This window comes from Carassius gibelio, chromosome A23 (assembly GCF_023724105.1).
Source record: "Carassius gibelio isolate Cgi1373 ecotype wild population from Czech Republic chromosome A23, carGib1.2-hapl.c, whole genome shotgun sequence".
NCBI classification, from domain to species: Eukaryota; Metazoa; Chordata; class Actinopteri; order Cypriniformes; family Cyprinidae; genus Carassius; species Carassius gibelio.
Window position 1 is genome coordinate 2,082,366 of NC_068393.1, and position 15,749 is coordinate 2,098,114.

The 15,749-nt window shown below is 41.3% G+C and overlaps 1 protein-coding gene, 1 non-coding gene and 1 pseudogene across 2 annotated transcripts in view; all 3 read left to right on the forward strand.

Moving 5' to 3' along the window:
* LOC127944816 (uncharacterized) overlaps positions 1-11,311 on the forward strand; it is a 155,586-nt gene extending 144,275 nt beyond the window's left edge. Inside the window, exon 5 of the transcript XR_008150437.1 lies at positions 11,020-11,311. The gene's annotated coding sequence lies outside the window, so the exon portion shown is untranslated. The remainder of the gene's footprint in view (positions 1-11,019) is intronic.
* A 30-nt stretch (positions 11,312-11,341) lies between these two features.
* On the forward strand, positions 11,342-11,518 carry LOC127945656 (uncharacterized; annotated as a pseudogene).
* A 341-nt stretch (positions 11,519-11,859) lies between these two features.
* On the forward strand, positions 11,860-12,023 carry LOC127945399 (U1 spliceosomal RNA). The gene has a single exon (XR_008150734.1). It is a non-coding gene; the product is annotated as a U1 spliceosomal RNA (small nuclear RNA).
* The last annotated feature ends 3,726 nt before the right edge of the window (positions 12,024-15,749 follow it).

Sequence of the window (15,749 nt, forward strand, 5' to 3'; positions counted from 1 at the left end):
GGGGGGTAGTTTAGTTCGAACATAGCGCAGACCTTACTTTGAAAGTAGATTGGACTGACTGCAGCCTAGCTGTAACTGTCTCCATGTTGTTTGGTTGTCCTTTTTTTCGATTCGTATTAATTTTGTTGTCGCTTACAGCGACACCTAGTGGCCTGTCGCCGCGCCCTTTTTCACCTGGCCTCGGACTGAGCCCCTGCACAGGTGTGCCGATTTGGGTGAAGGGATCTCACTCCTTCCTGGAGTTATAGCCATTCGAGCCACCTCGGACACGCCACCTTAGCACGTTTTGAGGTCCCCTCGCCAAGGTGAATGGAAATTTCCTCTTTTTTTGGATGATTATTGACACTCAGACTCCAGAGAAGCTTTCTGTGCTGATTTGGGTGGGACTGGGCCAAATACCTGGCGCCAGGTTGCAAAAGAAGGTTTTCGACAAAATCCAAAATACCCGAAAATTTCGTCAGAGCGACTGGCCAATCTGAGACCTGCGTCTCGTTCGGCTCGAGCCAAGGATTCCGGTGACATAAGGCACGTGGCTCTGCGACCAACCGTTTGGGAGTTACGAGCGATCACGTACTTTCCGTCAGGCCGATCCGGACGAGGCCCGGTGACGTTGTAGACAGGGGAGGGTACTACCCAGATAGCACACTTACGTCTGCAAGATGTCTGTTAAAGAACTGTTGATCTGGAAAGCATCTGCCATCTACAAACGTCTGACATACGCCTTTCAGATGTCAGTTTTATATACCTTCTAAATCATAAACATCTAAAAGACATCTAATTGACATCTAATTGACATCTATCTGACATCTAAAAGGCAGTGTTGGGGAGTAACTAGTTACATGTAACAGCATTACGTAATTTAATTACAAAATGAATGTAACTGTAATTAGTTACAGTTACGAAGAAAAAATTAGTAATTAAATTAAAGTTACTTATGAAATTTTTAACGATTACAAAGGCAATTACATTTGAATATTTACACACATCCACATCCAGATTTCACTGATTTCTTTCCCAAATTGCACTGACTATTCTGAGACATACGCCCTAATAATTTCCAGAATTTTAACAGATTTTTTTTTTTTCCTAGTCCACCCTTCCTGTAAATTAATGGCAAAAACATGCAGTTTCATTTAATACACATAGGCCTACTGAAGCTTTCAGTGTTGTCAGCCTCTGCCGCCTCAATATAGGAGTACATGAGCACATAAACATAATTTCTAGAACTGCTCTGTGTCACGTCATGCATTTTACCTATCATATCATATACAAAGAGACAGCAGTTTAAAAAAACAATGTTTCAGGAGTTTATTATACAGGAATGACACATGCTTATTAGATAACTGTATTTGAGTTGATGTATATGTTTTTATTCATTATTATTTAATTTTCACAAATTTAGAAAAGTAATCTAAAAGTACTCAAAAGTAATTAGTTACATTACTTTAATAAAGTAATTGAAAAAGTTATACTACTATAACATTTTAAACAGGGTAACTTGTAATCTGTAACCTATTACATTTCCAAAGTAACCTTCCAAACACTGCTAAAAGGAGACGTCCAATAGACGTATTGCAGATGAGCAAACAGCCTTAAAACTACATCTTGCAGATGTAAATTCATATGTCAAATAGACGTCTCCTAGATGTATGTGTGCTATCAGGGTACCATCCCCCAGCGTTTTTAGGTCTCCCAAAACTTACCAAAGCCGAGATGGGCATCGCCGTGTCCGGCTTCCTCCCTGCTGCGTCTTAGCAGCATCGCTTCTCGGCCTTTTGGCTAAGATCAAGTGCAAGTGGCATGACCGCAGTACTTGGAGGCTAAAGTTTTGAGAAAGAGTGGTGAAGAGATGGCGGAAGGAATTTTTGAGAGAAGGATAAAGAACACGACAAGACTCTACTGGGAAGGATCCAGAGAAGAAGAAATGCCAGAAAGGGAGGAATTCATCCAAAAAGTCATCATCGATGTGTTGAAGATTGAGCCTCCGGGGATTCTTGGAATTCAAAGAAATGGTAAAGACAAGTATTTTGATGTCACGATGAAAAACAGTATTTTGTTCCAGGGATTTTTGGAAAAGTTCAGAGAAAAGGAAGGTGAGCATCCTCTGGATAAGTTTCGAATGCAGTCTTTGGGGAGAAATAATTTCCGGATTTTGTCAATCAATATGTTTGACATGAACATGGAAGATGAAGAGGTGGAATCTTTTCTTCGAAACCATGTAAGAATAATATCTACGGCAAGGTACAGAAGAGACAGATTTGGGGTGTGGAATGGACAAAGGCAGTATCAAGTGTTACTCAACGAGGACCCAGCTGGTTTTCAGGGTTATCATCATCCTCCGGCCAGTTTTAAGATTGTAGGGGTAAGGGGATACATAGTGTATTCTGGTCAGCCTCAATATTGTAGGAGATGTCAGGAATTTGGACACTTGGAATACCAGTGCAATATAAGATGTCTGAATTGTAAAGATCCGGGTCATGCTGCTTCGGAGTGTCCAAAACCTAAAGTGTGCAAAGAGTGTGGGGCTACTGATCATCTCTTCAAGACATGCCCAAAACGAAAAAGAACGTATGCCAGTGCAGCAAGAGGAGAAGAAGGAACAGACCTTAGGCCCATTGAGGTTGTTATTAAGGAAATACAGGCATACCATGGAGTTTCTACTGGCCAAAATGAGGAAGTAAGCCATATAGGTTCACCCACAGATACAGAAATAATAGAGGGTGTGAGAGAGGTTTCAGCAAGGAGCTCTGTTTCAGGCCTTGTCCCAGCTGAGCTAACAAATCCAGCCATTGAGGAGTCGGAGAAAATGGAAGAGGAGGGTGGTGAGTTACAAGATACAGTGATTTCAGACACCTTCCACCATAAAATCAATACTTCCTGGGGTGACAGAACTGAGGATGAGAAAGAGCAAGGAGCTGAAGAGTCTTGGAAGTTTGCTCTTAGGGCAAATAAAAGGAAATTAGAAGGAAACGAGGAAGAAAACAAGATAGAGATATCAAATTTGTTTAGTGCATTGGATCATCGGATGGATGATGAGGGGTCTTTGGGCTTACCTGAGATTGCGGGTGTGTCATCGATGCCTAGATCCCCGATAGTGCCTCCTTTATCAACATCGGAGGAGGAGGTGGAGGTAGTGGAGGCAGGGTTGCTGTCTGGTGGTTACCTATCGAGGGAAGATGTGGAGTTTTTTAGAGGGACCACTGGGTTTATAGAAGAGACAGAAAATGGGAAAGGAAATGGAAAGAAAAAGAAAACATTACCTGCTGATCTTCATAAATGACGGACTTGAAATTTGTATCCCTCAATGTGAGAGGTCTGAAAGATGCTGGAAAGAGGGGTGCTTTGTTTTTTTCCTTGTCATCCATGGACTTTGAGGTGGCATTCCTACAAGAGTGTCATCTGAAGGGTGAAGAAGATACAATAACTTTCACTAAAGAATGGACTGCTGGGGTTTCATATTGGAGTATTGGGAATGTACATTCGGATGGGCTGGGGATTGTGTTTAAGAATAATAGATTTATGATAGAGAACTATGTATCACTGGTGCCGGGGAGATTACAATGTTTAGATGCACGATGGGGTGAGTATAGATTTCGCTTTATTAATGTATATGCACCCTGTGTTAGAAGTAAACGATTGGATTTTTTCAAAAACTTACCAATTTTGTGGGATACCAATAGATGTGTAATAATGGGAGGAGATTTTAATATAACTTTGGATAGTTTGGAAAAAAATGGGGAAGTTGACTTTTCAGGGATTTATTTAAAAAAGGAATTAAAAGAGCATTCCTTACAGGATGCATATAGGAAAGGTAATAAAGACGATTCAGGGTTTACATGGGGTAATACGAGGGGGAATAGAGGTAGACTAGACTATTTTTTTATAACACATGGGATAGAAATAAAAGAGTTGAGGATTTTACCATGTTGGTGTTCAGATCACGAAATGGTGTTAGTCACAATAGTAAATAATGAGGTAAATATGGGTAAGGGTTATTGGAAAATGAATATTAGTTTACTGGAAGATGATATCTTTAAAAAGGAATTTAAAGAGTTTTACAAATTATGGCAAGAGTTTAAAGTGGGGTATGTTTCACTTTTAGAATGGTGGGAAGTGTTGAAAATAGAAATAGCTGGTTTTTGCATAAGATATACAGAAAAGAAAAGAAGACAGGAAAGAAAGGAGATCTGGAGGGACAATAACAGATTGCAAAAAATAATGGCAAATCGAAATGGAGGGTTAGAGGTGAGAGAGGAGGAAATTGTGGAGATAAAAGGGAAAATTAAAAGGTACTATACTAAAAAGGCAAAGGAGTTTGCATTTTTAGCAAAGATAGAAGAAAGGGAAAAAGATGAAAAAGTAACTAAATATTTTTTTCAAACAATAAAACAGAAACAAAAAGGGGAAATAACTGATGGGTTTATGTTAGAGAAAGGAGAGGTTAAAGGGAAAGAAAACATATTTAAGTATGTTTGTGCTTTTTATAAGGAACTTTTTTCTAAAAGAGAGGTAGATGGGAGGAAGGGAGAGGAATTATTGGGAGGTATAAAGAGAGCTTTATCCGAGGAACATAGAGAGGGAATAGAAGGTGAGATTAAGGAAGAGGAAATTAAAGCAGCCCTTACTTACATGAAAGGAAATAAAACACCAGGGGGGGATGGGTTGCCTAAAGAGTTTTATGGGTGCTTCTGGGACATAATAAAAAGAGATTTGGTTTCGGTATACAGGGAGGTGTATAAGACAGGTAATTGGGTCTATGAGCACTGGGGTTATACACTTAATCCACAAGAAAGGTGAAAAAAAAGATATTAGAAATTGGAGACCAATAAATGTATTAACAACTGATTATAAAATTCTAAGCAAATGTTTAACAAATAGGTTACGGGAGGTGATGGCAGTATTAGTGAATCCAGATCAAACTTGTGGGGTTAAGGGAAGGTCTGGCTCCTTGAATTTATTACTCATAAGAGATATCATTAGCTGGGTGGAGGAGAGGGATCTGCCTTTCTGCATACTGAGTCTAGACCAGGAGAAAGCCTTTGATAGGGTTAATCATGAATTTTTATTTAAAGTGTTAGAGAAAATGAATGTTGGGGAAAGGTTTATTTCATGGGTAAACCTGGTAAGCCTGGCGAACCTGGCGAACCTGGCGAACCTGGTAAGAGGGAACAGATGTACCTAGAGGTAGAAGAGGGAGGTAGAGAGGTGGTGTGTTTTCCTTTAAAGTTAGAAGTACTGTACGTTTGTTTTTTATGTAAGATACTAATAGACAATGTGCAGCATAAAGCTACGTATTTTGTAAAATTGTGGGCAGCTTTGCCTTTAAGGAAAATTGTTCCCTTAGACAATAGAGGACCAAAGGCTGATAGTAGACCTTGGCAATATGAAAAGTTAATTTTGTTTTTAAGAGCACATCCTGGGTGTATAAAGAAAGAGTTACTAAAAAATCATAAACAATTATATCAAGATTTAAAAGGAAAAATGGTAGTAACACAAAAAGCAGAATTGAGTAAGAAAAAAATTAAGTGGGAATGTATTCAACATAAAGATTTAAGTAATGAGAGGAAGGATTTGAATTGGCTGGCAGCATTGAATAGATTGCCGCTGAGAGAAAGATTATATAATCAAGGATCCACATGTATTAGAAGTTGTCCAAGAGGTTGTTCATGGGTTGAGACTCTGCAACATGTTTTTTGGGAATGTTATTTAGCTCATTGTTTTTGGAAAAGAACACAACAATTGTTAAGGTTAGTAATAATAGATATTGTTTTGAATCCTGACTTAATTATAAGAGGAGAAGGGTTGGTACAGTTTGAAAAAAGGGAAATAATTTGGTGCATAATAAGTATCGGTAAAGAGATATTGTGGGAAGAAAGAAAAGCTCAAGTAAAAAAGAAAAAAGAAGGTAGAACATCAAAACAGTTGTGGTATGAGTTGAAATACAAAGTGTTAATGGAAACTAAAATGTGGAAAATAAGGATGGAAAAAGAGAAATATATGTTTTTGTGGGGTGAAGTGGAAAAATATTGTAAATAAAAAAAATAAAAATAAAAAAAAAATCTGTTCTTACCGCTTCTCGGTCTTTTGGCTAAGATCAAGTATCTTGTCGGATGGTTGAGACTGCGATCGCCTCTTGGAGGTTTCCTGACTCGAGATCCTTTCATATCTTGAGTCACACAACTTTGAGAGGTATATTGAACTCTGCTGCTTCGGGCTCCAACAAGTTTTAAGGTAAGGTCTTTTAATTATTTATTTTGTTATTTATTGTTGTATTTATTGTTGTTTTAAGTTTTTAGGCTGTTGGTGCCTCCATCATGTCGGCTGCCCGTGCCGGCGTGCGGAGGCACCACAGCGTGCGTTTTTTTATTCAGGCAGGGTGAGGGGAAGCTCCTGGGAATGTCCCGTATGGACTTTTCCAGGAAGCTGATCCAAAAGACCTTAGCTTTTAAATGTGACGACCTGAATTGTTTGATGACTCTGCCCTTGAACAAAGGATTTGATGTTAGTTTTAAAACCGCTTCCCTACTTAATGACTTTTGGCAAAGGTTTGAATCAGTTAAAGCCCAGTTCTCCATGTTCACTGTTGAGAAACTTTCTGATAACACACTTAAAACTGTGATTGTCAGGATGTTCAATGAAACCGTGACTGGAGATGATATTTGTGTTTGGTTGGGTAGATTTTGCACTGTTCGAGGCCAGCCTGTCAAAGTGTTAGATGAAAATGGCATTTGGACATGCTCCTGGCGAATTCCCATTAAACAATGGGAAGACGCTGGGGGCTACCAGGGCCTGAAACATCTGCATTCCATGATTGTGCTCGGAGAGAACAGAGGCTACATACATTATCAAGGAATGCCCAAACTCTGCAGAAAGTGTGGAAGGTTTGGTCATCTAGCTGAAGCATGCCAAGAGTTAATCTGTGGGAAGTGTAGAGAAATTGGTCACAGTTTTGATGACTGTACCAATGGCAGACGGTGCAATTTTTGTGGAGAAACAAACCATCTCTACAGAGACTGCCCTAAAAGTTTTGCCAACAAGCTAAAAATGGCCGCCCCACATGGGCAACAAACGAAGGAACAAAGGAGAGAGGAGGCGGTCCCTGAGGTTTTGGCGGGAATTTCAAATTCCCAGCCGGCCTCAGGGATTGGGCAGGAAGGAGGAAGTGGGGCGGCCACAGGGGCGGAGGCAACGGAACAGGAAGTGGTAATGGAAGGAGAGGAAAGTGAGGAAGAATCACTGGTAACAGTTTCGGATGGGGTGGAAGAATCCACCGGGAGTGAGACAGAGTGTTCACTCCCTAATGCTCAGGTGCAAAAAAGACCTGCGGGGTCTCCTCTGATTGTAACGGAGGAGAAAAAATCTAGGGCAGCATATAAGCTCGATAGTTCCGACTCGGTAGATCTGGAGCGCATGTGGCCCCTAGAGTCCCCAAATGAGGTTTCCTTTTTGCACATTAAGCTAACAGCATCATCGCCAAAGGAGCCACAAGAGGTTCCCTCTGTGGCCTCTGAAGCGACAGGCATTTGCCCTCCTGACCTCAGCTCATCTGGGGAAAAGGAAAGACAAATGCTGCAAGATGTAGCATGATTTTAATCATATTTTTGTAGTCTTTTTATTGTCTTCTGTTTTAAATGCCTCATACCTTTTTAACCCTACTGCTCATGGCCCTCACCATCTCTACTATCAATGTCAGAAGTGTGAGGTCCACCATTAGAGCACAGAGTATTTTGTCCCTTTTAAAATCTTTTAAGTCAGATTTGTTTTTATTACAAGAGTGTTCTCTGCCCTTTTTAACTAGGTACACAAAAATGGAAGAGCTATGGTCCGCAGGAGCCTCCATATGGAGCGGATCAAATTTTAACAAAAACGACGGAGTTGCGGTTTTAATTAATAATCCTAACATCTTGGTGAAGGGCAGCACTGTGGTGAGGCAAGGCCGGGCACTTTTAGTAAATCTGACCTTTTTAGACAGGGATTTTAATGTTCTTAATGTATATGGTTTTACGGAAAAGAACGAAAGATATGAGCTTTTAGAAGACTTGCAACCCCACATGCTAGGTAGGGCTCCCCTAATGGTAGCAGGGGATTTTAATTGTGTTTTATCTAAAACAGACAGGAAAAGGGTACGGAAGGATTTCAGAGTGGACAAAACATTGGTTTTATTGCAGGGTTTAGTCAGAGATTTTAATTTAGTCGACTGTTTTAAAATTTTGCATCAAAGAGAGGAGGGCTTCACCTGGTTCAGTGGTGATGGTACCAAAGCCTCTCGAATCGACTACGTGTTTACAAGGGACTGCCCGCCAACCGATGCTACATTAACCCCCCTTTTTTTCTCTGATCACATGATGCTGTCTTGCACCCTTTCACTGCCCATGGGTGTGACGGTAGGGGGAGGGCTGTGGAAGCTGAACTGTTCCCTGTTGGAAGACAAGAATGTAATTTTAGAATATAGGGAACAGTTCAGCCAATGGCAGACCCTCCAAGACTTTTATGATACACGTGCACAGTGGTGGGAGATGGTAAAGGCCCGGACGAGACAGTTTTTTAGAAAGATAGGGAAAGAAAAGAAGAGTAGGGAAAAGAAATGCATGTTGGGGTTGCAAAAAAGACTACAAAGTTATTTTAATCTTTTAAATAATGGTTTTGATTTTAACAATGAAATCCAGGATGTAAAAAAGGAAATGTCAGTTTTAGCCAATATAGAAAGTAAAGGGGTCCTTTTAAGAAGCAAAGAGAGAGAAATTGAAGAAGGGGAAAAGTGTACAAGATATTTTTTTAAGAAAATAATAACAAGGGGTGGGGGGTTAACCAGGGTTAAAACAGGGGATAGGGAGGTTAACACAACAAAAGAGATTTTAGAGGATGTGGAAAATTTGTATGGGGCTTTATATAGTTTTAAAAAGGTACACTCAGACACCGTAAAAGAAGTTTTAAATTTTGTTGAGAAAAGGGTCGACTGTCAAAATGAGATTTTAGCCCAAGATTTGAACATTTTAGAAACCCAAAAAGCTCTTGGAGGTTTTAAAAAGGGGAAGTCCCCAGGAGTGGATGGACTTCCCCTGGAGTTTTATCTAACATTTTGGGACATTTTAGGACAAGAGCTTTTGACAGTTTTTAAAGAGTTTGAGACCCTCGACAGACTTCCAGACAGTTTTAGAATAGGGATAGTTTCTTTACTTCACAAAAAAGGTGACCGGACTGACTTAAAAAACTGGAGACCCATAACACTTTTAAATTTCGATTATAAACTTTTTAGCAAAGTTTTAGCAACACGCATGTCAACTGTTTTAGAGGACGTGATTCACCCGGATCAAGCTTGTTCTGTGCCCGGAAGAAAGATAACAGACAACCTAGTGCTGATTAGAGACGCCATCTGTTACGCGAGAGACAGAAATATTCGGCTAGTAGTCCTAAATTTAGATTTTGAAAAAGCATATGATCGAGTCTCGCACCAGTACCTCTTCCAGGTTCTGGAGAAAATGGGGTTTCCAAAGAGGTTTATAGCCTGGGTGGGACTGCTGTACAAGGGAATAGTCAGCAAAATTCTAATAAATGGGCATCTTTCCAAAGCTGTGAACATACACAGTGGTGTCCGTCAGGGATGTCCTTTATCTCCTCTTCTGTATGTGGCTTGCATCGAGCCACTGGCACAGATCTTGAGAAGGGACAAATGGATCAAAGGACTGGACGTTCCTGGGAAGGGGGGACTGACGGCGACCTGTGTTTTATATATGGACGACGTAACTCTTTTAGCCACAGACGTTTTATCAATACGAAGAGCACTGGACTTGACTGACTGGTACGGTCGGGCCTCGGGCGCCAAACTCAATAGAAACAAGTCCGAGGCCCAGCTCTTCGGGCCGTGGGGAGACGTGGACACAGGAGGACTTGATTTGGTTTTTAAAGACAACGATTTTAAGATTTTAGGCGTTAAATTTGATAAAGACGGGGGTGGACGGGAAAACTGGACTGACTTGTTAGGGAAAGTTAGGAAAAGACTGGGGTTTTGGGGACTAAGACAGATGACGATGGAAGGCAAGGTTTTAATTTTTAAATCTGTGATTTTACCTCTGATTTTACTTGTCTGTTCTGTTTTTAGCCCCCCTCGGTGGTTCCTGGGGAAACTGGAGAGGGCGGTGTTTTACTTCCTGTGGGGGTCCAAGTGGGAGCGCCTGAAGAGGGAGACAATCAAGAAAAGGCCGGAGAACGGTGGAAAAGGCCTCCCAGACACCCACCTGTTTTTAGGCAGCCGCTTCACCGCCCTGCACATTAGTTATGCCACGACCCCATCCAAAGAAAACAAGACGGCTGCAATGGCGCGATTTTGGATGGGGTCTTACCTACGAACACTGAAAATTTTACCAGTGGACTTGAAAACCCCAGTGTCTTTTAACTTGCCCAAAGAGTACAGTTTTATAAAAAAGTTTTTAAAGAAATACCTTTTAGAGAGTGAAGATGTCACCATTTTAACTCAACACAAGTCTCTCATCTCTGTTGTGCAGGACCGGGAACCGGTGAGTCTAGTTCCGGGCCTCACACCAAGTGACGCCAAACAGGTTTGGCGGAACGCGGCTCACCCCGCTCTCCAGAACAGGCACAAGGACTTATCGTGGATGGTGGCTCATGAGATCCTCCCGGTCAGGGCGGTTATGCACTCCAGAGGCATGGCCAAAAACCCCATCTGCCCGCGGTCCGGCTGCAATTCCCCGGAGACCGTCCACCACCTGCTCTGGGAGTGCAGCACTGCGCGGGACCTGTGGGCCAAGACCGGCCCCCTGTATTTCCCGTGCCTACCAGCGGGTGAGGCCCAGTTCGGGTACCAGCTCGCCATCCTTGGGGTGGGCCGGGGCTTGAAGGACTTGACGGCACAGAAATTTACCTCCGCTGAGTCCATAAAGTAGCATCTCATGTCCCTGTTCTGGAGAGTGGGGTGATGACCCACTTGATAAGGACTCACCCCCGGTCTTGCACAATAGATGACTTTTAATTGGTGTTTTTTATTGTTTTATCATGAAAGAGGTTTTATTAACATATATATATATATATATATATATATATATATATATATATATATATATATACGAGGCTTGTTTGCTTTTTTTAAAATTTGTATTTTACTTTTGGAACTGACCGCACCTTTTAAACACACCTCAATAATGGACTTTTAAAAACAAGCAAAACACTGTGGTTTTAATCAAATGCTTTTTAACAATGATTGTTTCTTTCATTTTACCATGTGTATTTATTATATATTATATTGCTTGTTTTAATGTGTGATTAAAAAGAAAATGTTGTGTGAAAAAGAAAAAATGCAAATTGAAAAAATGTAAATGGTGACAATAAAACTTTTTCGAAAGGAAAAAAATCTGTTCTTATCAGTTTAAGATCTGATACGTCCCCCATCCGGGGACTACATATTAAATGGATTTTTAGATCACGGAGCTGGAGCCGGGGCTTGCTCCGTCCACTCCATGCATCGGCCTGGTATTGCAGTGTCTCCAGTGTCCCTTTTTGCATAGCAGAAGAAGGAATGAGAGCTGCCATTGCAGATGCTGTGGTTTATTGCAAACTTTTTTCCTGATGTGTCCTCCTGGGGTCTTGGACTCTTCCACTAACGATGCACCCACCTGAGGTCTTGAAGTCTTTCACAGACGAGGTGACGCATCGAATCAGGTGTGTTTGTTTAAAGAGAGTCATCTAAAACTGGCGTTGGGAAGCACCGGCCCATGAGCTTGGCAGTTTCCAGGCCAGTAGCGGAAGGCACCCGTCCTTCCTTTTCTGGAGGGGGGGCGGAGGGCTAACCGTTGGTGAGGATGGTAGAGATGCAAATCACACCTCTGGCTGACCGCCTGGGCCTTCATACTTACCTGGCAGGGGAGACACCATGATCAAGAAGGCGGTTCACCCAGGGCGAGGCTTGTCCATTGCACTCCGGCCATGCTGACCCCTGCAAATTCCCCAAATGCGGGAATCTCGACTGCATAATTTATGGTAGTGGGGGACTGCGTTCGCGCTCTCCCCTGAAATTGTTGGTGAAACAAAGCAGAAGAGGTTTTTACAGTTTTTTATTTATTTTCGTTTCAGAATGGGGAGTTCTGTCACATGCGAGATATGTGTTGTGCGCCTGTGAAACAAAGTCACTTGCGCTCTTGAAAAATCGGACCCTGGTGGGTAGTTTAGTTCGAACATAGCGCAGACCTTACTTTGAAAGTAGATTGGACTGACTGCAGCCTAGCTGTAACTGTCTCCATGTTGTTTGGTTGTCCTTTTTTTCGATTCGTATTAATTTTGTTGTCGCTTACAGCGACACCTAGTGGCCTGTCGCCGCGCCCTTTTTCACCTGGCCTCGGACTGAGCCCCTGCACAGGTGTGCCGATTTGGGTGAAGGGATCTCACTCCTTCCTGGAGTTATAGCCATTCGAGCCACCTCGGACACGCCACCTTAGCACGTTTTGAGGTCCCCTCGCCAAGGTGAATGGAAATTTCCTATTTTTTTGGATGATTATTGACAGTCAGACTCCAGAGAAGCTTTCTGTGCTGATTTGGGTGGGACTGGGCCAAATACCTGGCGTCAGGTTGCAAAAGAAGGTTTTCGACAAAATCCAAAATACCCGAAAATTTCGTCAGAGCGACGGGCCAATCTGAGACCTGCGTCTCGAGCCAAGGATTCCGGTGACATAAGGCACGTGGCTCTGCGACCAACCGTTTGGGAGTTACGAGCCATGCCGTACTTTCCGTCAGGCCGATCGGGACGAGGCCCGGTGACGTTGTAGACAGGGGAGGGTACTACCCAGATAGCACACTTACGTCTGCAAGATGTCTGTTAAAGAACTGTTGATCTGGAAAGCATCTGCCATCTACAAACGTCTGACATACGCCTTTCAGATGTCAGTTTTATATACCTTCTAAATCATAAACATCTAAAAGACATCTAATTGACATCTATCTGACATCTAAAAGGCAGTGTTGGGGAGTAACTAGTTACATGTAACAGCATTACGTAATTTAATTACAAAATGAATGTAACTGTAATTAGTTACAGTTACGAAGAAAAAATTAGTAATTAAATTAAAGTTACGTATGACATTTTTAACGATTACAAAGGCAATTACATTTGAATATTTACACACATCCACATACAGATTTCACTGATTTCTTTCCCAAATTGCACTGACTATTCTGAGACATACGCCCTAATAATTTCCAGAATTTTAACAGAATTTTTTTTTCCCAGTCCGCCCTTCCTGTAAATTAATGGCAAAAACATGCAGTCTCATTTAATACACATAGGCCTACTGAAGCTTGCAGTGTTGTCAGCCTCTGCCGCCTCAATATAGGAGTACTTGAGCACATAAACATAATTTCTAGAACTTCTCTGTGTCACGTCATGCATTTTACCTATCATATCATATACAAAGAGACAGCAGTTTAAAAAAACACCAATGTTTCAGGAGTTTATTATACAGGAATGACACATGCTTATTAGATAACTGTATTTGAGTTGATGTATATGTTTTTATTTATTATTATTTAATTTTCACAAATTTAGAAAAGTAATCTAAAAGTACTCAAAAGTAATTAGTTACATTAATAAAGTAATTGAAAAAGTTATACTACTATAACATTTTAAACAGGGTAACTTGTAATCTGTAACCTATTACATTTCCAAAGTAACCTTCCAAACACTGCTAAAAGGAGACGTCCAATAGACGTATTGCAGATGAGCAAACAGCCTTAAAACTACATCTTGCAGATGTAAATTCATATGTCAAATCGACGTCTCCTAGATGTATGTGTGCTATCAGGGTACCATCCCCCAGCATTTTTAGGTCTCCCAAAACTTACCAAAGCCGAGATGGGCATCGCCGTGTCCGGCTTCCTCCCTGCTGCGTCTTAGCAGCATCGCTTTCCTCGGCCTTTTGGCTAAGATCAGGGGGACGTGTTCGCGATCATCTTCTCTGGAAGGAAATAGACTATTACCGGGCAGTGGTTATAGTCTCTCCGGACAGGGATATATCTTGGACTTCACCTGTGAACAGCATTTTTTCTGTTTTTCTTCTTTCTTCAGGTTCTTTTCCAGCTCGCCTAGGAAGGAGAAAATCATTAGCGTTCACAGGTAAAGTGCACTTTTATTTATTTATTTTGCTCTTTTATTATTTATTGTCCTTTTAAAAGTTTAGTTATTTATTCTTTCAGTCTTTTAGACATTTATTGGCTGTTGTACATATTTTAAAGGGCTGTTGGTGCCTCCACCATGTCGGCTGCTCGTGGCGGCGTGCGGAGGCACCACAGCGTGCGTTTTATGTTTAAAAAAAATGATGATGGAACGTTAATGGTGATGTCCAGACTTGATTTCTCACGGAAACTCGTACAAAAGGTTTTAGGATTTTCTGCAAATGATGTAAATTGCTTATTGACTCTTCCCCAGAACCGTGGTTTTGATTTGAGTTTTAAAAGCGCTGCAAAGTATAGGCGGAATAACTCTAGATTGGTTACCTAATGCTCAGTTGCAGAAAAGACCTGCGGGGTCTCCTTTGTGTCAAACAGAGGAGAAAAAGTTGAGGTCCACCAGCTCAAGTAATGAGGAGGGAGACAGGGTGTGGCCCTCAGCCTCCCCGAATGAGGTTTCGTTTCTGCAAATACAGCTAAGAACATCATCGCCAAAGGAGCCGCAAGAGATTTTCTCTGCGGATCCTAAGACGGTGGACACCTCTGCTCCTGAACCCAATATTATCACTAGTAAAGAGGAGCGGGTGTCACAAGAGATTTTTTGATTTAAATGAACTTTGTAGTCTTTTAAATAAAATGTTTTAGTTCCTTTTTAAGCTCATGCCTTTTTTACCTAATTTATTCACCATGGCCCTCACAATTTCAACAATAAATGTAAGAAGTGTGAGGTCCATGGTCAGAGCACATACTATTTTATCCTTTTTAAAATCTCAAAAGTCAGATGTCTTTTTACTACCAGAGTGTGCCTTACCCTTTTTATCTAGTTACAGGAGGTGGGAGGAGCTATGGACGCCGGGACCCTCCATATGGAGCGGGTCTAATTTTAACAAAAATGATGGAGTGGCGATTTTAATAAATAACCCTCACATCCTGGTGAAGGGGAGCACGGTGGTAAGAGATGGGCGAGATTGACTACATTTTCGTACACGATTGCCCGCCGACTGATGCTATATTAACACCCCTATTCTTTTCCGATCACGTTATGCTGTCTTGCACTATTTCCTTCACCACAAAATTGACGGTAGGGGGAGGGATCTGGAAACTGAATTGCTCCCTTTTGCAGGATGAGGAGATAGTTAGTGACTACAGGGAGCAATTCAGTCAATGGCAGACCCTCCAAGACTTTTTCGATTCACGTGCACAGTGGTGGGAGATGGTGAAACACCGGACGAGACTGTTTTTTAGAAAGAAAGGGATTGGAAAAAAGAACAAAGAAAAGAGACGCATGTTGGGACTGCAAAAAAGATTACAAAGGTATTTCAAGTTTGTGAATGGAGGGTTTGATTTTAATGAAGAATTAAATGAGGTTAAAAAAGAAATGGCTGATTTGGAAAAACAAAGAAACAAAGGGTTGATTTTAAGAAGTAAGGAACAAGATCTGGAGGAAGGTGAAAAATGCACAAGATACTTTTTTAAGAGGATTTTAACAAATAAAGGGGTAATCACTGAATTAAAAAAGGGGGAGAAGGAAGCCAGAAATACAGAAGAGATATTAGAAGAAGTAGAAACATTTTATACAG